The sequence below is a fragment of the Odontesthes bonariensis genome, chromosome 11, assembly GCF_027942865.1.
Source record: "Odontesthes bonariensis isolate fOdoBon6 chromosome 11, fOdoBon6.hap1, whole genome shotgun sequence".
In the NCBI taxonomy this organism is placed as follows: Eukaryota; Metazoa; Chordata; class Actinopteri; order Atheriniformes; family Atherinopsidae; genus Odontesthes; species Odontesthes bonariensis.
The window spans coordinates 26,744,407-26,765,525 of NC_134516.1; the positions used below are offsets into that span (position 1 = coordinate 26,744,407).

The 21,119-nt window shown below is 46.5% G+C and overlaps 30 non-coding genes across 30 annotated transcripts; 15 read left to right on the top strand and 15 right to left on the bottom strand.

The window, feature by feature from the left end:
• Nucleotides 1–2,734: 2,734 nt before the first annotated feature.
• LOC142393534 (5S ribosomal RNA) lies at nucleotides 2,735–2,853 on the bottom strand. Its single transcript, XR_012772132.1, has one exon. It is a non-coding gene; the product is annotated as a 5S ribosomal RNA (ribosomal RNA).
• A 358-nt stretch (nucleotides 2,854–3,211) lies between these two features.
• LOC142394020 (5S ribosomal RNA) lies at nucleotides 3,212–3,330 on the top strand. The gene has a single exon (XR_012772422.1). It is a non-coding gene; the product is annotated as a 5S ribosomal RNA (ribosomal RNA).
• Nucleotides 3,331–3,628: 298 nt separating this feature from the next.
• LOC142393377 (5S ribosomal RNA) lies at nucleotides 3,629–3,747 on the bottom strand. Its single transcript, XR_012771984.1, has one exon. It is a non-coding gene; the product is annotated as a 5S ribosomal RNA (ribosomal RNA).
• Nucleotides 3,748–4,105: 358 nt separating this feature from the next.
• LOC142394022 (5S ribosomal RNA) lies at nucleotides 4,106–4,224 on the top strand. Its single transcript, XR_012772424.1, has one exon. It is a non-coding gene; the product is annotated as a 5S ribosomal RNA (ribosomal RNA).
• Nucleotides 4,225–4,523: 299 nt separating this feature from the next.
• Nucleotides 4,524–4,642, bottom strand: LOC142393102 (5S ribosomal RNA). The gene has a single exon (XR_012771723.1). It is a non-coding gene; the product is annotated as a 5S ribosomal RNA (ribosomal RNA).
• A 358-nt stretch (nucleotides 4,643–5,000) lies between these two features.
• On the top strand, nucleotides 5,001–5,119 carry LOC142394023 (5S ribosomal RNA). Its single transcript, XR_012772425.1, has one exon. It is a non-coding gene; the product is annotated as a 5S ribosomal RNA (ribosomal RNA).
• A 298-nt stretch (nucleotides 5,120–5,417) lies between these two features.
• On the bottom strand, nucleotides 5,418–5,536 carry LOC142393396 (5S ribosomal RNA). The gene has a single exon (XR_012772002.1). It is a non-coding gene; the product is annotated as a 5S ribosomal RNA (ribosomal RNA).
• Nucleotides 5,537–5,894: 358 nt separating this feature from the next.
• On the top strand, nucleotides 5,895–6,013 carry LOC142394024 (5S ribosomal RNA). The gene has a single exon (XR_012772426.1). It is a non-coding gene; the product is annotated as a 5S ribosomal RNA (ribosomal RNA).
• A 298-nt stretch (nucleotides 6,014–6,311) lies between these two features.
• Nucleotides 6,312–6,430, bottom strand: LOC142392831 (5S ribosomal RNA). Its single transcript, XR_012771463.1, has one exon. It is a non-coding gene; the product is annotated as a 5S ribosomal RNA (ribosomal RNA).
• Nucleotides 6,431–6,788: 358 nt separating this feature from the next.
• LOC142393439 (5S ribosomal RNA) lies at nucleotides 6,789–6,907 on the top strand. The gene has a single exon (XR_012772044.1). It is a non-coding gene; the product is annotated as a 5S ribosomal RNA (ribosomal RNA).
• Nucleotides 6,908–7,205: 298 nt separating this feature from the next.
• Nucleotides 7,206–7,324, bottom strand: LOC142392832 (5S ribosomal RNA). The gene has a single exon (XR_012771464.1). It is a non-coding gene; the product is annotated as a 5S ribosomal RNA (ribosomal RNA).
• A 358-nt stretch (nucleotides 7,325–7,682) lies between these two features.
• Nucleotides 7,683–7,801, top strand: LOC142393440 (5S ribosomal RNA). The gene has a single exon (XR_012772045.1). It is a non-coding gene; the product is annotated as a 5S ribosomal RNA (ribosomal RNA).
• A 298-nt stretch (nucleotides 7,802–8,099) lies between these two features.
• LOC142393429 (5S ribosomal RNA) lies at nucleotides 8,100–8,218 on the bottom strand. Its single transcript, XR_012772034.1, has one exon. It is a non-coding gene; the product is annotated as a 5S ribosomal RNA (ribosomal RNA).
• Nucleotides 8,219–8,576: 358 nt separating this feature from the next.
• LOC142394025 (5S ribosomal RNA) lies at nucleotides 8,577–8,695 on the top strand. The gene has a single exon (XR_012772427.1). It is a non-coding gene; the product is annotated as a 5S ribosomal RNA (ribosomal RNA).
• A 298-nt stretch (nucleotides 8,696–8,993) lies between these two features.
• LOC142392833 (5S ribosomal RNA) lies at nucleotides 8,994–9,112 on the bottom strand. Its single transcript, XR_012771465.1, has one exon. It is a non-coding gene; the product is annotated as a 5S ribosomal RNA (ribosomal RNA).
• Nucleotides 9,113–9,470: 358 nt separating this feature from the next.
• LOC142394026 (5S ribosomal RNA) lies at nucleotides 9,471–9,589 on the top strand. The gene has a single exon (XR_012772428.1). It is a non-coding gene; the product is annotated as a 5S ribosomal RNA (ribosomal RNA).
• Nucleotides 9,590–9,887: 298 nt separating this feature from the next.
• Nucleotides 9,888–10,006, bottom strand: LOC142392834 (5S ribosomal RNA). Its single transcript, XR_012771466.1, has one exon. It is a non-coding gene; the product is annotated as a 5S ribosomal RNA (ribosomal RNA).
• A 358-nt stretch (nucleotides 10,007–10,364) lies between these two features.
• Nucleotides 10,365–10,483, top strand: LOC142394027 (5S ribosomal RNA). The gene has a single exon (XR_012772429.1). It is a non-coding gene; the product is annotated as a 5S ribosomal RNA (ribosomal RNA).
• Nucleotides 10,484–10,781: 298 nt separating this feature from the next.
• On the bottom strand, nucleotides 10,782–10,900 carry LOC142392835 (5S ribosomal RNA). Its single transcript, XR_012771467.1, has one exon. It is a non-coding gene; the product is annotated as a 5S ribosomal RNA (ribosomal RNA).
• A 358-nt stretch (nucleotides 10,901–11,258) lies between these two features.
• On the top strand, nucleotides 11,259–11,377 carry LOC142393441 (5S ribosomal RNA). Its single transcript, XR_012772046.1, has one exon. It is a non-coding gene; the product is annotated as a 5S ribosomal RNA (ribosomal RNA).
• A 298-nt stretch (nucleotides 11,378–11,675) lies between these two features.
• Nucleotides 11,676–11,794, bottom strand: LOC142392836 (5S ribosomal RNA). The gene has a single exon (XR_012771468.1). It is a non-coding gene; the product is annotated as a 5S ribosomal RNA (ribosomal RNA).
• Nucleotides 11,795–12,152: 358 nt separating this feature from the next.
• LOC142393442 (5S ribosomal RNA) lies at nucleotides 12,153–12,271 on the top strand. The gene has a single exon (XR_012772047.1). It is a non-coding gene; the product is annotated as a 5S ribosomal RNA (ribosomal RNA).
• A 298-nt stretch (nucleotides 12,272–12,569) lies between these two features.
• On the bottom strand, nucleotides 12,570–12,688 carry LOC142393104 (5S ribosomal RNA). The gene has a single exon (XR_012771724.1). It is a non-coding gene; the product is annotated as a 5S ribosomal RNA (ribosomal RNA).
• Nucleotides 12,689–13,046: 358 nt separating this feature from the next.
• On the top strand, nucleotides 13,047–13,165 carry LOC142394028 (5S ribosomal RNA). Its single transcript, XR_012772430.1, has one exon. It is a non-coding gene; the product is annotated as a 5S ribosomal RNA (ribosomal RNA).
• A 298-nt stretch (nucleotides 13,166–13,463) lies between these two features.
• On the bottom strand, nucleotides 13,464–13,582 carry LOC142392837 (5S ribosomal RNA). The gene has a single exon (XR_012771469.1). It is a non-coding gene; the product is annotated as a 5S ribosomal RNA (ribosomal RNA).
• A 358-nt stretch (nucleotides 13,583–13,940) lies between these two features.
• LOC142394029 (5S ribosomal RNA) lies at nucleotides 13,941–14,059 on the top strand. Its single transcript, XR_012772431.1, has one exon. It is a non-coding gene; the product is annotated as a 5S ribosomal RNA (ribosomal RNA).
• Nucleotides 14,060–14,357: 298 nt separating this feature from the next.
• LOC142392839 (5S ribosomal RNA) lies at nucleotides 14,358–14,476 on the bottom strand. The gene has a single exon (XR_012771471.1). It is a non-coding gene; the product is annotated as a 5S ribosomal RNA (ribosomal RNA).
• A 358-nt stretch (nucleotides 14,477–14,834) lies between these two features.
• LOC142394030 (5S ribosomal RNA) lies at nucleotides 14,835–14,953 on the top strand. Its single transcript, XR_012772432.1, has one exon. It is a non-coding gene; the product is annotated as a 5S ribosomal RNA (ribosomal RNA).
• Nucleotides 14,954–15,251: 298 nt separating this feature from the next.
• On the bottom strand, nucleotides 15,252–15,370 carry LOC142393105 (5S ribosomal RNA). Its single transcript, XR_012771725.1, has one exon. It is a non-coding gene; the product is annotated as a 5S ribosomal RNA (ribosomal RNA).
• A 358-nt stretch (nucleotides 15,371–15,728) lies between these two features.
• Nucleotides 15,729–15,847, top strand: LOC142394031 (5S ribosomal RNA). The gene has a single exon (XR_012772433.1). It is a non-coding gene; the product is annotated as a 5S ribosomal RNA (ribosomal RNA).
• Nucleotides 15,848–21,119: the final 5,272 nt, after the last annotated feature.

Below are 21,119 nucleotides of genomic sequence, written 5' to 3' on the forward strand. Positions count from 1 at the left end.
AAATGGTCCTTCTGTGGTGGGTGAGTGGGTGTGATCGTTTTGTTTTACCTGTTATGCGTTGCACAAACCATTCATGATTGATGAAACTTGAAGAAAATCTGAAAATTCTTTAGTGATAACAGTGTTGGGTTATACAGTGTTGGGTTATAGCATTATTCCCCCCTTTTGACACATGGTTCAACCCATGTGTCACTTCTGCCAAGTGAGGAAAGAAATGTTCAGGCAGGAAAGATTTATCGTCAGGTCCACATCACACAGCTTCCTTTTCAGTGTGGCACTGGAGCATCTTTTCCTGTGGTGTGGCGAAGGGCTGTGATGCTGTAAGAAAGTTGGGAATGGTAACAGGAATTAATACAAATAAAGGATCAGTGTGTTGGAATGTCGCTCTGTTTGCAGCCAGCGGCATCCTCGCCTGCATTTCCTAGAGAGAGACAGGATCTGAATGTTGTTAGTGTGAGAATAGAATATCAACATCAGAATAGACCTGCAAAGTGGGATGCAAATCTTTAGGTCATCAGCATATTGTAACGAAGTAGTGTCTGGAGAGAAAACAAAGGATTCAAGACTGTCTGAGCGCTTCATTGGCTTTCACAGTATTCTTGAAACAGACGTGTGAATTTATGGCCTCGTGTGCTGAAGTTGAAAGCAAACCAGAATTAGCTTCCTGTGTAAACCTGGAGCCTCAAATTAGATGTATGAAAAAGTTGACCATTGATACAAATATTGTATTAATTGGCTGCATTACCTGCTTGCAGACCCTGAAAAACACACCACTGTGTTGGCTGACACTGTGTTGGCTGATTTTTTTATCTCTTCTATCTTCTTATCAGGAAATAAAGGTGTGTGTTTTGGAGAATCATCATCTGAGACAATGACTCCTGCTGTCTTAAGAGACTCAAAGAATGGTGGTTTTCCATCGATGGCTTCTTGTTTAACTGAATTACAAAGTTTAAAGTCTGATTTTGGAGTGATGATAACATTTTCACAAACTTTGAAAAACATCATACTTACCGACAGTCCACAGTGACTTGGAGACCTCCTGTAAGGCTGTTTGAGTACAGTGTTTTCTTTGGACAAACAACTAAAGTTTTTTTTAGAAGTGCTTTTAGTTACCAGCTGGATTTTCCACACAGATGTCACTTTTCCTTTTTTTTTTTTTTTTTTTTTTTTTTTTTTCTCTAGTAAACTCTCTTTGAATTTTGTTCTGTCTTATTATTTCCTGTTCTCTATTCTTCAGTTTTTCTTCTAACTTTGATATGTCTTTTAAACTAAGGGACCCCCTATTGGGAACCCAAACATTTAGATATTTTAACCTTTTTCCCCCCACATTTCTTTTCTCATAACGTCAACAAGTGGCCCTCCCCGGAGGCCGCGCTCCTCAACGGGGACCCTGCTTCCCACCCCAACTAGGAAGCGTCGTACGACTGACTATTCTTCAAGTAGTAACAAAACTACATTTATTTAACTTTTCTCTGCTTCGTTTTTCTTAAAGTTTACAAGCAGCAAAAAACTACAAACAAACACATTCAACCCTTCTGACAAACACATTCATCTTTCTGCTTCGTTTTTCTTAAAGTTTACAAGCAGTAAAAAACTACGTTAGACAAACATTTACAACATTTAACGTACAAACACATTCACTCCGGCTTCGTCTTCTTAAGTTTACAAGCAGCAAAAAACTACATTAGACAAACGTTTTACGAACATTTAACATCCTCTGCTTCGTCTTTCTTAAGTTTACAAGCAGCAAAAAACTTTGCCACCTGCTAAAATCATGAGAAATGGAAATGCTAAAACCCAAATTTGAAATAATAATTTAGAAGTCAATATTTCAGTACTCACCAGATGGTTTTTCGCTGATCTATGTTCGTTGGACTTCAGCGGCAACGATTCAGGACAAATACACGGTTAAGCCCTCCCGTCTTAAAAACTAAACAGACGTTCAGAGGCTGAATTATATAATTCAGGACGGCCAATCGCTTCCCGTGTTTTGCCCCGGACGATTGCGCGTGAATCCTGCCGAGACAACGCCAAATTGTTATGGAAATTATTGTCTTAATTCCCTATTAAGTTTTTGCTTACCTTCCTATTACATCTGATGAGAAGTGAAATAGAGACTTTCAATGTTTGTGCCGGCCGGCCACGTGTTTATTTCTTCTGCAAAAGAGGCCAAACCTCACCAGTCAGCGTTCGTGGTGAGAAGAGACCCAGAACAAAGGAAATCAGAAGCATTTATACAGAAAGAGGAGGGTTTGGACTTTCAGGTGACACCTGAAAGAACACACCGTGTGTATTCTCCAACTGTCTCCTTGCCACACCCCCAGGGGGAAAGTCTCGCACTTTGGGGAGATGCAGAATCCGGAGACAATGGTCATTTGAATGATTATTGTCAATGTGTTAATCAACAGACACATGTCTGCAGACAGTGGATTTTACAACAAGGTGTCATTTCAAAGACAAATGGTTAGCAGACATCGAATTTACCATAACAACAGACACCAGGAAGTTAACCAGCTTGGGCTGCTGCTGATTGGTTGGCAGACACCTCTGTTTCTGTTTGGCTCTCAGTCTCCATGTTGCTGATCCTGGATCTGCTGAGATGTCCCAGGCCATTGTTGGCTTTGATCCTCATACATTTAACTTTGTCCTCAGAAAGGACAAGTTCCAAAAAGTCAAACAGGGACTAGTTTTGCATTTGACGTAGCCAAACTGCATGCGCCTGGAGAAGCCAAAAGGCTTACAGCACCTGGTATTCCCAGGCGGTCTCCCATCCAAGTACTAACCAGGGACGACTCTGCTTGGCTTCTGAGATCTGACGAGATCAGGCGTGTTCAGGGTGGTGTGGCCGTAAGCCAGCAATGGAATCACAAACCAGCTCTTTATAGATTCTGAAACAGAATCTGTTATTGTATTCCGACTTGTAAAATAGAACTATACTGTTTAGAGAAGACGCAGTTTATGAGCATGTCGTGGGATTGAGCTTCCCTGGTTTCTCTATATGACAACGGACACAAAACTACACACAGGGAACAGAGGCTTTTGACAGACACTAAGTTATCTGAGAGTCCCATTTTCAGCTGCAAAGAACAATCACATCAGGGAAGTCAACGTGCAGGCTCAACAGCAGCCTCTCAAGCCAGCTCTCTGGTAAAAATAGGGGAAACGTATGGTTCCAGCACCCATATAACATATATTTGTCACAGGGACTGTGGCTTACGGCCACACCGCCCTGAACACGCCCGATCTCGTCCGATCTCGGAAGCCAAGCAGGGTCGGGCCTGGTTAGTACTTGGATGGGAGACCGCTTGGGAATACCAGGTGCTGTAAGCTTTTTTCTCTTCTCTCTGCGGCCTGCATGTAACATCTGACCATCACCGTGTGCCACACAGACACCAGGAAGTTAACCAGCTTGGGCTGCTGCTGATTGGTTGGCAGACACCTCTGTTTCTGTTTGGCTCTCAGTCTCCATGTTGCTGATCCTGGATCTGCTGAGATGTCCCAGGCCATTGTTGGCTTTGATCCTCATACATTTAACTTTGTCCTCAGAAAGGACAAGTTCCAAAAAGTCAAACAGGGACTAGTTTTGCATTTGACGTAGCCAAACTGCATGCGCCTGGAGAAGCCAAAAGGCTTACAGCACCTGGTATTCCCAGGCGGTCTCCCATCCAAGTAATAACCAGGCCCGACTCTGCTTGGCTTCTGAGATCTGACGAGATCAGGCGTGTTCAGGGTGGTGTGGCCGTAAGCCAGCAATGGAATCACAAACCAGCTCTTTATAGATTCTGAAACAGAATCTGTTATTGTATTCCGACTTGTAAAATAGAACTATACTGTTTAGAGAAGACGCAGTTTATGAGCATGTCGTGGGATTGAGCTTCCCTGGTTTCTCTATATGACAACGGACACAAAACTACACACAGGGAACAGAGGCTTTTGACAGACACTAAGTTATCTGAGAGTCCCATTTTCAGCTGCAAAGAACAATCACATCAGGGAAGTCAACGTGCAGGCTCAACAGCAGCCTCTCAAGCCAGCTCTCTGGTAAAAATAGGGGAAACGTATGGTTCCAGCACCCATATAACATATATTTGTCACAGGGACTGTGGCTTACGGCCACACCGCCCTGAACACGCCCGATCTCGTCCGATCTCGGAAGCCAAGCAGGGTCGGGCCTGGTTAGTACTTGGATGGGAGACCGCTTGGGAATACCAGGTGCTGTAAGCTTTTTTCTCTTCTCTCTGCGGCCTGCATGTAACATCTGACCATCACCGTGTGCCACACAGACACCAGGAAGTTAACCAGCTTGGGCTGCTGCTGATTGGTTGGCAGACACCTCTGTTTCTGTTTGGCTCTCAGTCTCCATGTTGCTGATCCTGGATCTGCTGAGATGTCCCAGGCCATTGTTGGCTTTGATCCTCAATACATTTAACTTTGTCCTCAGAAAGGACAAGTTCCAAAAAGTCAAACAGGGACTAGTTTTGCATTTGACGTAGCCAAACTGCATGCGCCTGGAGAAGCCAAAAGGCTTACAGCACCTGATATTCCCAGGCGGTCTCCCATCCAAGTACTAACCAGGCCCGACTCTGCTTGGCTTCTGAGATCTGACGAGATCAGGCGTGTTCAGGGTGGTGTGGCCGTAAGCCAGCAATGGAATCACAAACCAGCTCTTTATAGATTCTGAAACAGAATCTGTTATTATATTCCGACTTGTAAAATAGAACTATACTGTTTAGAGAAGACGCAGTTTATGAGCATGTCGTGGGATTGAGCTTCCCTGGTTTCTCTATATGACAACGGACACAAAACTACACACAGGGAACAGAGGCTTTTGACAGACACTAAGTTATCTGAGAGTCCCATTTTCAGCTGCAAAGAACAATCACATCAGGGAAGTCAACGTGCAGGCTCAACAGCAGCCTCTCAAGCCAGCTCTCTGGTAAAAATAGGGGAAACGTATGGTTCCAGCACCCATATAACATATATTTGTCACAGGGACTGTGGCTTACGGCCACACCGCCCTGAACACGCCCGATCTCGTCCGATCTCGGAAGCCAAGCAGGGTCGGGCCTGGTTAGTACTTGGATGGGAGACCGCTTGGGAATACCAGGTGCTGTAAGCTTTTTTCTCTTCTCTCTGCGGCCTGCATGTAACATCTGACCATTACCGTGTGCCACACAGACACCAGGAAGTTAACCAGCTTGGGCTGCTGCTGATTGGTTGGCAGACACCTCTGTTTCTGTTTGGCTCTCAGTCTCCATGTTGCTGATCCTGGATCTGCTGAGATGTCCCAGGCCATTGTTGGCTTTGATCCTCATACATTTAACTTTGTCCTCAGAAAGGACAAGTTCCAAAAAGTCAAACAGGGACTAGTTTTGCATTTGACGTAGCCAAACTGCATGCGCCTGGAGAAGCCAAAAGGCTTACAGCACCTGGTATTCCCAGGCGGTCTCCCATCCAAGTACTAACCAGGGCCGACTCTGCTTGGCTTCTGAGATCTGACGAGATCAGGCGTGTTCAGGGTGGTGTGGCCGTAAGCCAGCAATGGAATCACAAACCAGCTCTTTATAGATTCTGAAACAGAATCTGTTATTGTATTCCGACTTGTAAAATAGAACTATACTGTTTAGAGAAGACGCAGTTTATGAGCATGTCGTGGGATTGAGCTTCCCTGGTTTCTCTATATGACAACGGACACAAAACTACACACAGGGAACAGAGGCTTTTGACAGACACTAAGTTATCTGAGAGTCCCATTTTCAGCTGCAAAGAACAATCACATCAGGGAAGTCAACGTGCAGGCTCAACAGCAGCCTCTCAAGCCAGCTCTCTGGTAAAAATAGGGGAAACGTATGGTTCCAGCACCCATATAACATATATTTGTCACAGGGACTGTGGCTTACGGCCACACCGCCCTGAACACGCCCGATCTCGTCCGATCTCGGAAGCCAAGCAGGGTCGGGCCTGGTTAGTACTTGGATGGGAGACCGCTTGGGAATACCAGGTGCTGTAAGCTTTTTTCTCTTCTCTCTGCGGCCTGCATGTAACATCTGACCATTACCGTGTGCCACACAGACACCAGGAAGTTAACCAGCTTGGGCTGCTGCTGATTGGTTGGCAGACACCTCTGTTTCTGTTTGGCTCTCAGTCTCCATGTTGCTGATCCTGGATCTGCTGAGATGTCCCAGGCCATTGTTGGCTTTGATCCTCATACATTTAACTTTGTCCTCAGAAAGGACAAGTTCCAAAAAGTCAAACAGGGACTAGTTTTGCATTTGACGTAGCCAAACTGCATGCGCCTGGAGAAGCCAAAAGGCTTACAGCACCTGGTATTCCCAGGCGGTCTCCCATCCAAGTACTAACCAGGCCCGACTCTGCTTGGCTTCTGAGATCTGACGAGATCAGGCGTGTTCAGGGTGGTGTGGCCGTAAGCCAGCAATGGAATCACAAACCAGCTCTTTATAGATTCTGAGACAGAATCTGTTATTGTATTCCGACTTGTAAAATAGAACTATACTGTTTAGAGAAGACGCAGTTTATGAGCATGTCGTGGGATTGAGCTTCCCTGGTTTCTCTATATGACAACGGACACAAAACTACACACAGGGAACAGAGGCTTTTGACAGACACTAAGTTATCTGAGAGTCCCATTTTCAGCTGCAAAGAACAATCACATCAGGGAAGTCAACGTGCAGGCTCAACAGCAGCCTCTCAAGCCAGCTCTCTGGTAAAAATAGGGGAAACGTATGGTTCCAGCACCCATATAACATATATTTGTCACAGGGACTGTGGCTTACGGCCACACCGCCCTGAACACGCCCGATCTCGTCCGATCTCGGAAGCCAAGCAGGGTCGGTTCTGGTTAGTACTTGGATGGGAGACCGCTTGGGAATATCAGGTGCTGTAAGCTTTTTTCTCTTCTCTCTGCGGCCTGCATGTAACATCTGACCATCACCGTGTGCCACACAGACACCAGGAAGTTAACCAGCTTGGGCTGCTGCTGATTGGTTGGCAGACACCTCTGTTTCTGTTTGGCTCTCAGTCTCCATGTTGCTGATCCTGGATCTGCTGAGATGTCCCAGGCCATTGTTGGCTTTGATCCTCATACATTTAACTTTGTCCTCAGAAAGGACAAGTTCCAAAAAGTCAAACAGGGACTAGTTTTGCATTTGACGTAGCCAAACTGCATGCGCCTGGAGAAGCCAAAAGGCTTACAGCACCTGGTATTCCCAGGCGGTCTCCCATCCAAGTACTAACCAGGCCCGACTCTGCTTGGCTTCTGAGATCTGACGAGATCAGGCGTGTTCAGGGTGGTGTGGCCGTAAGCCAGCAATGGAATCACAAACCAGCTCTTTATAGATTCTGAGACAGAATCTGTTATTGTATTCCGACTTGTAAAATAGAACTATACTGTTTAGAGAAGACGCAGTTTATGAGCATGTCGTGGGATTGAGCTTCCCTGGTTTCTCTATATGACAACGGACACAAAACTACACACAGGGAACAGAGGCTTTTGACAGACACTAAGTTATCTGAGAGTCCCATTTTCAGCTGCAAAGAACAATCACATCAGGGAAGTCAACGTGCAGGCTCAACAGCAGCCTCTCAAGCCAGCTCTCTGGTAAAAATAGGGGAAACGTATGGTTCCAGCACCCATATAACATATATTTGTCACAGGGACTGTGGCTTACGGCCACACCGCCCTGAACACGCCCGATCTCGTCCGATCTCGGAAGCCAAGCAGGGTCGGTTCTGGTTAGTACTTGGATGGGAGACCGCTTGGGAATATCAGGTGCTGTAAGCTTTTTTCTCTTCTCTCTGCGGCCTGCATGTAACATCTGACCATCACCGTGTGCCACACAGACACCAGGAAGTTAACCAGCTTGGGCTGCTGCTGATTGGTTGGCAGACACCTCTGTTTCTGTTTGGCTCTCAGTCTCCATGTTGCTGATCCTGGATCTGCTGAGATGTCCCAGGCCATTGTTGGCTTTGATCCTCATACATTTAACTTTGTCCTCAGAAAGGACAAGTTCCAAAAAGTCAAACAGGGACTAGTTTTGCATTTGACGTAGCCAAACTGCATGCGCCTGGAGAAGCCAAAAGTCTTACAGCACCTGATATTCCCAGGCGGTCTCCCATCCAAGTACTAACCAGGCCCGACTCTGCTTGGCTTCTGAGATCTGACGAGATCAGGCGTGTTCAGGGTGGTGTGGCCGTAAGCCAGCAATGGAATCACAAACCAGCTCTTTATAGATTCTGAGACAGAATCTGTTATTGTATTCCGACTTGTAAAATAGAACTATACTGTTTAGAGAAGACGCAGTTTATGAGCATGTCGTGGGATTGAGCTTCCCTGGTTTCTCTATATGACAACGGACACAAAACTACACACAGGGAACAGAGGCTTTTGAGAGACACTAAGTTATCTGAGAGTCCCATTTTCAGCTGCAAAGAACAATCACATCAGGGAAGTCAATGTGCAGGCTCAACAGCAGCCTCTCAAGCCAGCTCTCTGGTAAAAATAGGGGAAACGTATGGTTCCAGCACCTATATAACATATATTTGTCACAGGGACTGTGGCTTACGGCCACACCGCCCTGAACACGCCCGATCTCGTCCGATCTCGGAAGCCAAGCAGGGTCGGGCCTGGTTAGTACTTGGATGGGAGACCGCTTGGGAATACCAGGTGCTGTAAGCTTTTTTCTCTTCTCTCTGCGGCCTGCATGTAACATCTGACCATTACCGTGTGCCACACAGACACCAGGAAGTTAACCAGCTTGGGCTGCTGCTGATTGGTTGGCAGACACCTCTGTTTCTGTTTGGCTCTCAGTCTCCATGTTGCTGATCCTGGATCTGCTGAGATGTCCCAGGCCATTGTTGGCTTTGATCCTCATACATTTAACTTTGTCCTCAGAAAGGACAAGTTCCAAAAAGTCAAACAGGGACTAGTTTTGCATTTGACGTAGCCAAACTGCATGCGCCTGGAGAAGCCAAAAGGCTTACAGCACCTGGTATTCCCAGGCGGTCTCCCATCCAAGTACTAACCAGGCCCGACTCTGCTTGGCTTCTGAGATCTGACGAGATCAGGCGTGTTCAGGGTGGTGTGGCCGTAAGCCAGCAATGGAATCACAAACCAGCTCTTTATAGATTCTGAAACAGAATCTGTTATTGTATTCCGACTTGTAAAATAGAACTATACTGTTTAGAGAAGACGCAGTTTATGAGCATGTCGTGGGATTGAGCTTCCCTGGTTTCTCTATATGACAACGGACACAAAACTACACACAGGGAACAGAGGCTTTTGACAGACACTAAGTTATCTGAGAGTCCCATTTTCAGCTGCAAAGAACAATCACATCAGGGAAGTCAACGTGCAGGCTCAACAGCAGCCTCTCAAGCCAGCTCTCTGGTAAAAATAGGGGAAACGTATGGTTCCAGCACCCATATAACATATATTTGTCACAGGGACTGTGGCTTACGGCCACACCGCCCTGAACACGCCCGATCTCGTCCGATCTCGGAAGCCAAGCAGGGTCGGGCCTGGTTAGTACTTGGATGGGAGACCGCTTGGGAATACCAGGTGCTGTAAGCTTTTTTCTCTTCTCTCTGCGGCCTGCATGTAACATCTGACCATTACCGTGTGCCACACAGACACCAGGAAGTTAACCAGCTTGGGCTGCTGCTGATTGGTTGGCAGACACCTCTGTTTCTGTTTGGCTCTCAGTCTCCATGTTGCTGATCCTGGATCTGCTGAGATGTCCCAGGCCATTGTTGGCTTTGATCCTCATACATTTAACTTTGTCCTCAGAAAGGACAAGTTCCAAAAAGTCAAACAGGGACTAGTTTTGCATTTGACGTAGCCAAACTGCATGCGCCTGGAGAAGCCAAAAGGCTTACAGCACCTGGTATTCCCAGGCGGTCTCCCATCCAAGTACTAACCAGGCCCGACTCTGCTTGGCTTCTGAGATCTGACGAGATCAGGCGTGTTCAGGGTGGTGTGGCCGTAAGCCAGCAATGGAATCACAAACCAGCTCTTTATAGATTCTGAGACAGAATCTGTTATTGTATTCCGACTTGTAAAATAGAACTATACTGTTTAGAGAAGACGCAGTTTATGAGCATGTCGTGGGATTGAGCTTCCCTGGTTTCTCTATATGACAACGGACACAAAACTACACACAGGGAACAGAGGCTTTTGACAGACACTAAGTTATCTGAGAGTCCCATTTTCAGCTGCAAAGAACAATCACATCAGGGAAGTCAACGTGCAGGCTCAACAGCAGCCTCTCAAGCCAGCTCTCTGGTAAAAATAGGGGAAACGTATGGTTCCAGCACCCATATAACATATATTTGTCACAGGGACTGTGGCTTACGGCCACACCGCCCTGAACACGCCCGATCTCGTCCGATCTCGGAAGCCAAGCAGGGTCGGGCCTGGTTAGTACTTGGATGGGAGACCGCTTGGGAATACCAGGTGCTGTAAGCTTTTTTCTCTTCTCTCTGCGGCCTGCATGTAACATCTGACCATTACCGTGTGCCACACAGACACCAGGAAGTTAACCAGCTTGGGCTGCTGCTGATTGGTTGGCAGACACCTCTGTTTCTGTTTGGCTCTCAGTCTCCATGTTGCTGATCCTGGATCTGCTGAGATGTCCCAGGCCATTGTTGGCTTTGATCCTCATACATTTAACTTTGTCCTCAGAAAGGACAAGTTCCAAAAAGTCAAACAGGGACTAGTTTTGCATTTGACGTAGCCAAACTGCATGCGCCTGGAGAAGCCAAAAGGCTTACAGCACCTGGTATTCCCAGGCGGTCTCCCATCCAAGTACTAACCAGGCCCGACTCTGCTTGGCTTCTGAGATCTGACGAGATCAGGCGTGTTCAGGGTGGTGTGGCCGTAAGCCAGCAATGGAATCACAAACCAGCTCTTTATAGATTCTGAGACAGAATCTGTTATTGTATTCCGACTTGTAAAATAGAACTATACTGTTTAGAGAAGACGCAGTTTATGAGCATGTCGTGGGATTGAGCTTCCCTGGTTTCTCTATATGACAACGGACACAAAACTACACACAGGGAACAGAGGCTTTTGACAGACACTAAGTTATCTGAGAGTCCCATTTTCAGCTGCAAAGAACAATCACATCAGGGAAGTCAACGTGCAGGCTCAACAGCAGCCTCTCAAGCCAGCTCTCTGGTAAAAATAGGGGAAACGTATGGTTCCAGCACCCATATAACATATATTTGTCACAGGGACTGTGGCTTACGGCCACACCGCCCTGAACACGCCCGATCTCGTCCGATCTCGGAAGCCAAGCAGGGTCGGTTCTGGTTAGTACTTGGATGGGAGACCGCTTGGGAATATCAGGTGCTGTAAGCTTTTTTCTCTTCTCTCTGCGGCCTGCATGTAACATCTGACCATCACCGTGTGCCACACAGACACCAGGAAGTTAACCAGCTTGGGCTGCTGCTGATTGGTTGGCAGACACCTCTGTTTCTGTTTGGCTCTCAGTCTCCATGTTGCTGATCCTGGATCTGCTGAGATGTCCCAGGCCATTGTTGGCTTTGATCCTCATACATTTAACTTTGTCCTCAGAAAGGACAAGTTCCAAAAAGTCAAACAGGGACTAGTTTTGCATTTGACGTAGCCAAACTGCATGCGCCTGGAGAAGCCAAAAGGCTTACAGCACCTGGTATTCCCAGGCGGTCTCCCATCCAAGTACTAACCAGGCCCGACTCTGCTTGGCTTCTGAGATCTGACGAGATCAGGCGTGTTCAGGGTGGTGTGGCCGTAAGCCAGCAATGGAATCACAAACCAGCTCTTTATAGATTCTGAGACAGAATCTGTTATTGTATTCCGACTTGTAAAATAGAACTATACTGTTTAGAGAAGACGCAGTTTATGAGCATGTCGTGGGATTGAGCTTCCCTGGTTTCTCTATATGACAACGGACACAAAACTACACACAGGGAACAGAGGCTTTTGACAGACACTAAGTTATCTGAGAGTCCCATTTTCAGCTGCAAAGAACAATCACATCAGGGAAGTCAACGTGCAGGCTCAACAGCAGCCTCTCAAGCCAGCTCTCTGGTAAAAATAGGGGAAACGTATGGTTCCAGCACCCATATAACATATATTTGTCACAGGGACTGTGGCTTACGGCCACACCGCCCTGAACACGCCCGATCTCGTCCGATCTCGGAAGCCAAGCAGGGTCGGTTCTGGTTAGTACTTGGATGGGAGACCGCTTGGGAATATCAGGTGCTGTAAGCTTTTTTCTCTTCTCTCTGCGGCCTGCATGTAACATCTGACCATCACCGTGTGCCACACAGACACCAGGAAGTTAACCAGCTTGGGCTGCTGCTGATTGGTTGGCAGACACCTCTGTTTCTGTTTGGCTCTCAGTCTCCATGTTGCTGATCCTGGATCTGCTGAGATGTCCCAGGCCATTGTTGGCTTTGATCCTCATACATTTAACTTTGTCCTCAGAAAGGACAAGTTCCAAAAAGTCAAACAGGGACTAGTTTTGCATTTGACGTAGCCAAACTGCATGCGCCTGGAGAAGCCAAAAGGCTTACAGCACCTGATATTCCCAGGCGGTCTCCCATCCAAGTACTAACCAGGCCCGACTCTGCTTGGCTTCTGAGATCTGACGAGATCAGGCGTGTTCAGGGTGGTGTGGCCGTAAGCCAGCAATGGAATCACAAACCAGCTCTTTATAGATTCTGAGACAGAATCTGTTATTGTATTCCGACTTGTAAAATAGAACTATACTGTTTAGAGAAGACGCAGTTTATGAGCATGTCGTGGGATTGAGCTTCCCTGGTTTCTCTATATGACAACGGACACAAAACTACACACAGGGAACAGAGGCTTTTGAGAGACACTAAGTTATCTGAGAGTCCCATTTTCAGCTGCAAAGAACAATCACATCAGGGAAGTCAATGTGCAGGCTCAACAGCAGCCTCTCAAGCCAGCTCTCTGGTAAAAATAGGGGAAACGTATGGTTCCAGCACCTATATAACATATATTTGTCACAGGGACTGTGGCTTACGGCCACACCGCCCTGAACACGCCCGATCTCGTCCGATCTCGGAAGCCAAGCAGGGTCGGGCCTGGTTAGTACTTGGATGGGAGACCGCTTGGGAATACCAGGTGCTGTAAGCTTTTTTCTCTTCTCTCTGCGGCCTGCATGTAACATCTGACCATTACCGTGTGCCACACAGACACCAGGAAGTTAACCAGCTTGGGCTGCTGCTGATTGGTTGGCAGACACCTCTGTTTCTGTTTGGCTCTCAGTCTCCATGTTGCTGATCCTGGATCTGCTGAGATGTCCCAGGCCATTGTTGGCTTTGATCCTCATACATTTAACTTTGTCCTCAGAAAGGACAAGTTCCAAAAAGTCAAACAGGGACTAGTTTTGCATTTGACGTAGCCAAACTGCATGCGCCTGGAGAAGCCAAAAGGCTTACAGCACCTGGTATTCCCAGGCGGTCTCCCATCCAAGTACTAACCAGGCCCGACTCTGCTTGGCTTCTGAGATCTGACGAGATCAGGCGTGTTCAGGGTGGTGTGGCCGTAAGCCAGCAATGGAATCACAAACCAGCTCTTTATAGATTCTGAAACAGAATCTGTTATTGTATTCCGACTTGTAAAATAGAACTATACTGTTTAGAGAAGACGCAGTTTATGAGCATGTCGTGGGATTGAGCTTCCCTGGTTTCTCTATATGACAACGGACACAAAACTACACACAGGGAACAGAGGCTTTTGACAGACACTAAGTTATCTGAGAGTCCCATTTTCAGCTGCAAAGAACAATCACATCAGGGAAGTCAACGTGCAGGCTCAACAGCAGCCTCTCAAGCCAGCTCTCTGGTAAAAATAGGGGAAACGTATGGTTCCAGCACCCATATAACATATATTTGTCACAGGGACTGTGGCTTACGGCCACACCGCCCTGAACACGCCCGATCTCGTCCGATCTCGGAAGCCAAGCAGGGTCGGGCCTGGTTAGTACTTGGATGGGAGACCGCTTGGGAATACCAGGTGCTGTAAGCTTTTTTCTCTTCTCTCTGCGGCCTGCATGTAACATCTGACCATTACCGTGTGCCACACAGACACCAGGAAGTTAACCAGCTTGGGCTGCTGCTGATTGGTTGGCAGACACCTCTGTTTCTGTTTGGCTCTCAGTCTCCATGTTGCTGATCCTGGATCTGCTGAGATGTCCCAGGCCATTGTTGGCTTTGATCCTCATACATTTAACTTTGTCCTCAGAAAGGACAAGTTCCAAAAAGTCAAACAGGGACTAGTTTTGCATTTGACGTAGCCAAACTGCATGCGCCTGGAGAAGCCAAAAGGCTTACAGCACCTGGTATTCCCAGGCGGTCTCCCATCCAAGTACTAACCAGGCCCGACTCTGCTTGGCTTCTGAGATCTGACGAGATCAGGCGTGTTCAGGGTGGTGTGGCCGTAAGCCAGCAATGGAATCACAAACCAGCTCTTTATAGATTCTGAGACAGAATCTGTTATTGTATTCCGACTTGTAAAATAGAACTATACTGTTTAGAGAAGACGCAGTTTATGAGCATGTCGTGGGATTGAGCTTCCCTGGTTTCTCTATATGACAACGGACACAAAACTACACACAGGGAACAGAGGCTTTTGACAGACACTAAGTTATCTGAGAGTCCCATTTTCAGCTGCAAAGAACAATCACATCAGGGAAGTCAACGTGCAGGCTCAACAGCAGCCTCTCAAGCCAGCTCTCTGGTAAAAATAGGGGAAACGTATGGTTCCAGCACCCATATAACATATATTTGTCACAGGGACTGTGGCTTACGGCCACACCGCCCTGAACACGCCCGATCTCGTCCGATCTCGGAAGCCAAGCAGGGTCGGGCCTGGTTAGTACTTGGATGGGAGACCGCTTGGGAATACCAGGTGCTGTAAGCTTTTTTCTCTTCTCTCTGCGGCCTGCATGTAACATCTGACCATCACCGTGTGCCACACAGACACCAGGAAGTTAACCAGCTTGGGCTGCTGCTGATTGGTTGGCAGACACCTCTGTTTCTGTTTGGCTCTCAGTCTCCATGTTGCTGATCCTGGATCTGCTGAGATGTCCCAGGCCATTGTTGGCTTTGATCCTCATACATTTAACTTTGTCCTCAGAAAGGACAAGTTCCAAAAAGTCAAACAGGGACTAGTTTTGCATTTGACGTAGCCAAACTGCATGTGCCTGGAGAAGCCAAAAGGCTTACAGCACCTGATATTCCCAGGCGGTCTCCCATCCAAGTACTAACCAGGCCCGACTCTGCTTGGCTTCTGAGATCTGACGAGATCAGGCGTGTTCAGGGTGGTGTGGCCGTAAGCCAGCAATGGAATCACAAACCAGCTCTTTATAGATTCTGAGACAGAATCTGTTATTGTATTCCGACTTGTAAAATAGAACTATACTGTTTAGAGAAGACGCAGTTTATGAGCATGTCGTGGGATTGAGCTTCCCTGGTTTCTCTATATGACAACGGACACAAAACTACACACAGGGAACAGAGGCTTTTGAGAGACACTAAGTTATCTGAGAGTCCCATTTTCAGCTGCAGAGAACAATCACATCAGGGAAGTCAACGTGCAGGCTCAACAGCAGCCTCTCAAGCCAGCTCTCTGGTAAAAATAGGGGAAACGTATGGTTCCAGCACCCATATAACATATATTTGTCACAGGGACTGTGGCTTACGGCCACACCGCCCTGAACACGCCCGATCTCGTCCGATCTCGGAAGCCAAGCAGGGTCGGGCCTGGTTAGTACTTGGATGGGAGACCGCTTGGGAATACCAGGTGCTGTAAGCTTTTTTCTCTTCTCTCTGCGGCCTGCATGTAACATCTGACCATCACCGTGTGCCACACAGACACCAGGAAGTTAACCAGCTTGGGCTGCTGCTGATTGGTTGGCACACACCTCTGTTTCTGTTTGGCTCTCAGTCTCCATGTTGCTGATCCTGGATCTGCTGAGATGTCCCAGGCCATTGTTGGCTTTGATCCTCATACATTTAACTTTGTCCTCAGAAAGGACAAGTTCCAAAAAGTCAAACAGGGACTAGTTTTGCATTTGACGTAGCCAAACTGCATGCGCCTGGAGAAGCCAAAAGGCTTACAGCACCTGGTATTCCCAGGCGGTCTCCCATCCAAGTACTAACCAGGCCCGACTCTGCTTGGCTTCTGAGATCTGACGAGATCAGGCGTGTTTTTTTTTTTTTTCTCTTTTATTATCAAAAAGTACAAATTTCACCATACATCAAATCACATATTTACATGTATACTCATTTTAACCTTATATACACATATATTATTTACAATACAGTCAAAGCAAAACCACAAATTTGTGAGGCTATCATTGGGTCTTCTCCCTCTCTTCCATCCCACAGACCTTCTCACGAAACCATATAAATGGAACCAAAAGACAGAAATCCATTATGACAGAACAAAAAATTAGTGAGACAGCCCGTGGTTCTTCACTTCCCTCTCGCCCACAGGCCCCCTCACCAAACCATAGAAATAAAAATAAAATTTAAAAAATAAAAATATAACTATTAACAGAAAAAACAACTTGACAAAACTAAAACTAAAACAAGTGAGACAGCCTGTAGGTCTCCTCCTTCTCCTGTCGCCCACAGGCCCCCTCACCAAACCATAGAAATAAAAATAAAAATATAACTTTTAACAGAAACACCGACTTGACAAAACTAGACAAGTGAGACAGCCTGTCGGTCTTCTCCTTCTCCTCGCGCCCACAGGCCCCCTCACCAAACCATTGAAATAAATAAAAACATTAAAATCCACCCTTACTCTACCCAAAGTCTAACTTCACACCCCCATCCCCAATCTGTATGAACGTGCTCCCCTCCACAAAACCCTCGGTGAACTCTTCTGCCCCCAAGTGTGTTAAAACCCTGTGCACGTCCCTTTTCGTGATGCTTTTAAAAATACTCCACACCTCCACTTTCTTTTTTTCATAATGGGCTATGTCCCTCCTCATTTTAACAGCATACCTGGCGTGACTTAAAACATAATTTATCAAATTTGCATTCTTCCCTTCCATCCTTCCACTCACTCCAAACAACCACACCTCTCTCCAGCCCGTTTCCCCCCACACTTCTTTATCCCAACATCTATTTATGAGTTTTCTCATTTTCTTAAAATACCCGACCAGTTCCCCACATTCAACAAACTCATGCATACACGTTTCCACCCCCACACCGCACACATCACATTCTTTCTTTACATTCACATCAAATCTACTTATTAATAAATTATTAAAAATCCTGTTGTGCCTCAACATAAAATCAAAATTTTCACATTCAGGGGTGTTGCATTTGACCCTCAGGTTTTTCCATATTCCTTTTTCATCCATGTCCCCCATCACCCTCTCCCACACTTTCTCCGCTGCCGGTCTCTTTATTTCTTTCCTTCTCAGACTTCTGTATATCACCCTTGCTTTCACACTCATTACATTCATCCTCCCCTCCCCTTCCCCCACATACATTCCCATTTCTCCAGCTTCATTTTCATTTTCCCCCACCTCGCCCTCAATCATTTTCACCCATTCGCTCGGCATTCCCTCCCTTATTTTCGCCATTACCCCTTCTGCCGTTCTCAGCGCCATCTCATCCCCCCTTTCTTTCACCTCGTCCACCATCACCTGTGCCCTCATAAATCCTGGTACATATTCATACACTATATCCCTCACTTTCCTGATCCCTGCCCTCCACATCAGCCTATTATATATTGTGCTCCCCCCACACGTGATTTTTGGGTTTAAAAACACTGGCTGCTCCCACACCTGCCTCACATTCTTACATTCATACTCCACATTTTTCACAAACTCCCCCCACGCTCCCAGCACCTCCTTATGAAACTCAGACACTCCGCTCAACATACCTTCCTTCAAATCCATGTACACCGCACTCCCACCACATCCACCACATTCATCTATTGCCCTCCCTAGAAACACCTTCCACACTTGATCTTTTTTATTTTTTAAATATCTTACCATCATTTTCACTCTCATTGCTTTCTTTTTCCTTTCTAAATTTATTAGTTTTAACCCACCATCCTCGTACTCATTCTCCAACACCTCCCTAGCTATCCTCACTCCTTTCCCATCCCATAAAAACTCATTCACCATTCTCTCCATCTCCTTCAACACTCTCTCAGGCACATCCAACACATTCATCACATAACCAATCTTACTCACTATTAACGCATTCACTACCACCACCTTCCCCCTCAGTGTAAGCCCTCTCTTCTTCCAAAACTCCAGTGTTTTTTTGATGCTATTCATTAGCCCTTCATACTGCATATCTCTCCCTTCTCTGGCCTCTATCCCTAAGTTTACACCTAACACTTTAAAATAATCCTTCTTCTCCTTCAACCCTAGTTCTGTTTGCCCTGCTCTACCTGCCCCTATATACATGACCTCTGACTTTTCTTTGTTCAATTTTGCCCCTGATGCCCTACCATACAGCTCTACACTCTCTAAGACCTCAGCTACGCTCTCCCTGTCCCTTACCGTAACTGTCGTGTCATCTGCATACTGATAAACTAAACTTCTGTGCCCCCCTGGCAACTCTATGCCTCTGATCCTGTCGTTTTTCTCCAGCATCGCCGCTAAAGGCTCTGCAGATATCGAGTACAGCAGAGCCGATAGCGGACACCCTTGCCTAACTGACCTCTCTAATCTAAACGTGTCTGTGATTATCCCATTTATTTTAACACAACTAACTGCCCTATCATATAACCTCTTAATCCATCCCACTAACCTCTCCCCAAACCCTACCTTTTCTAACACCCTGTACAAGTATGTGTGGTCTACTCTGTCAAATGCTTTGTTCAGATCTAAGCTAACCACTAACCCTCCTGTTCCTCCCTTCATGTAATCTATCGTGTCCCTGATGCTACTTATTGTGTCTGCTATGTCCCTACCTGGTATGCTGTAAGCCTGTGTGCTTCCCACCACCGTCCCTATTACTCTTTTGATCCTGTTTGCTAGCACCCGTGCTAATATTTTATAATCTCCATTTAACATGCTCAGTGGTCTGTAGTTTTCTAATCTGTCCCTATCCCCTTTCTTGTGTATTATACTAACTAATCCTGTCATCATACTAACTGGCATCTCTCCCTTTTCTTCTATCCATTTAAATAGTTTATCTAACACAGGCACTAATTCCTCTCTAAACTCTCTGTAGAATTCCCCTGTCAACCCATCTAACCCTGGACTCTTATTCCTCCCTAACCCCCCTATCGCTTTCTCTATTTCTCCCGTCCCTATCTCACCCTCACACATGTCCCTGCCCTCCTCTGTTAGCCTAGCCCTCACCTTTGCTATTACCTGCCCTATGCTCTCCTCATCTACTTCTTCTTTCCTAAATAAATCCCTATAAAACTCTTCTACTCTATCCGCTATCCCTACAAAATCTTTTATCTTCTCTCCCTTCTTCCCTTCTACCTGTTCTAAGAAATTCCTCTTCTGCTTTGTCTTCTCTAACCCTAAAAAAAACCCTGTGCACTTCTCTCCCTCAATGGCGTATCTGGCCCTGCTTCTAACTATCGCTCCCATACACTTCTTCTGCTCTATCCCTTTCAGCTCCTCCTTAATTCCTATATACCTCCCTAAATCATGTCCTGCTTCCCTATCTGCTCTCTCTGCTTCTCTGTCTAATTCTCGCTTTAACCTCTGTTCTCTTTCCTTCTCTTCCCTACTCCTGTTTCTACTATAAGCTATGCTCAAATCCTTTATCTCCTCTTTAAAGCTTTCCCACCACCTCCCAATGTCATCCTCATACATGTTTTCATTTATTCTCCTTGCAATACATTCTCTCACTTTCTCCTTATACTTTCTTTCTTTCAGCAACTCACCATTCAAACACCACACTCCCCCCCCCCGCCTCCTCTCTATGCCTTGTCCTAAACTAAACCCTACTATCATGTGGTCGCTCAGTGCAGTTACCCTATATTCTATCTTACCTCTCTTATTCTCTATGTCCCTCGTACTGAGCACTAAATCTATCCGGCTCTGCTTTAACACCCCTCTCACCACTTGCCTCCTTGTGAACTCCCTCTTCTCTGGATTCCTCTCCCTCCATACATCTATCAATCCGTTCACTCTCATTACCTCTTTCAACACACCTCTTGTAGAGTCGCTCTTAAAGCACACACTCGCAGATGCATCCTGTCTCCCACACCATACGTTAAAGTCTCCCACCACCATGCAGTTCTCCCCACACATTCCTCCTATTCCCTCAAAAAAGACCTTTCTCTCCTTCTCCTCATTTGGTGCATACACATTTATTAGTCTGTATTCTTTCCCCACATAATCAAACGTGATCCCTATCACTCGCCCCTCCCCATCATCCACACACTTCTTTATATTGCCGACTACTCCCCTCTTCACTAAAATAGCCACCCCTCTGGACTTTGCCCCACTATTATTCACATACATTTCTCCCATCCATTCCTTCTTAACTTCTCTCATGCACTCCTCATCCCAATGTGTCTCTTGCACACACATAATATCCCCGTCACACACCTGCCAGGCTTGTTGCCTTCTGTTGTTGTCACGCAGCCCATTTACATTAAACGATGTAATTTTTAACATAAATAGTATTATATACACAATTATTTTTCTCTTCATTTTAAACTCTTTTTCACCTTCCCAATCCTTTTCACTTCTCTTTTCCCCAGAGGCCTTTTTCTAGTTGCCATCACCTCCTCCATGTTATCCCCACTGCTGTCTGTTACTTCACCCATTGCCCATTCACATTCCTGCCCTGCCCGCAAGTCCTCCCTTGACCCCCCTACCCCCCCTCCCCGCTGCCTCCTCAGTCCTCTGCTTGCTCCACTCGTCTGCCGTCTTCTTCTCTCCACCATGGCTCTCCTCTCCTCTCCTCTGTCCTCTCCTTGCTCGCTGCCGTTGTGGCCATCTCTCTCCTTCTCCCCTCTCATCTGCGTTGGTGTCTCCTCCACCACCGTCAGGTCCTCCTCCTCTCCGTCTCGCTCGCCTCCCTCCTCCATCTGCTCCACCTCTCCGTCAACGAGCTCCAGGTTCTCTCCTTCACATCCGCTC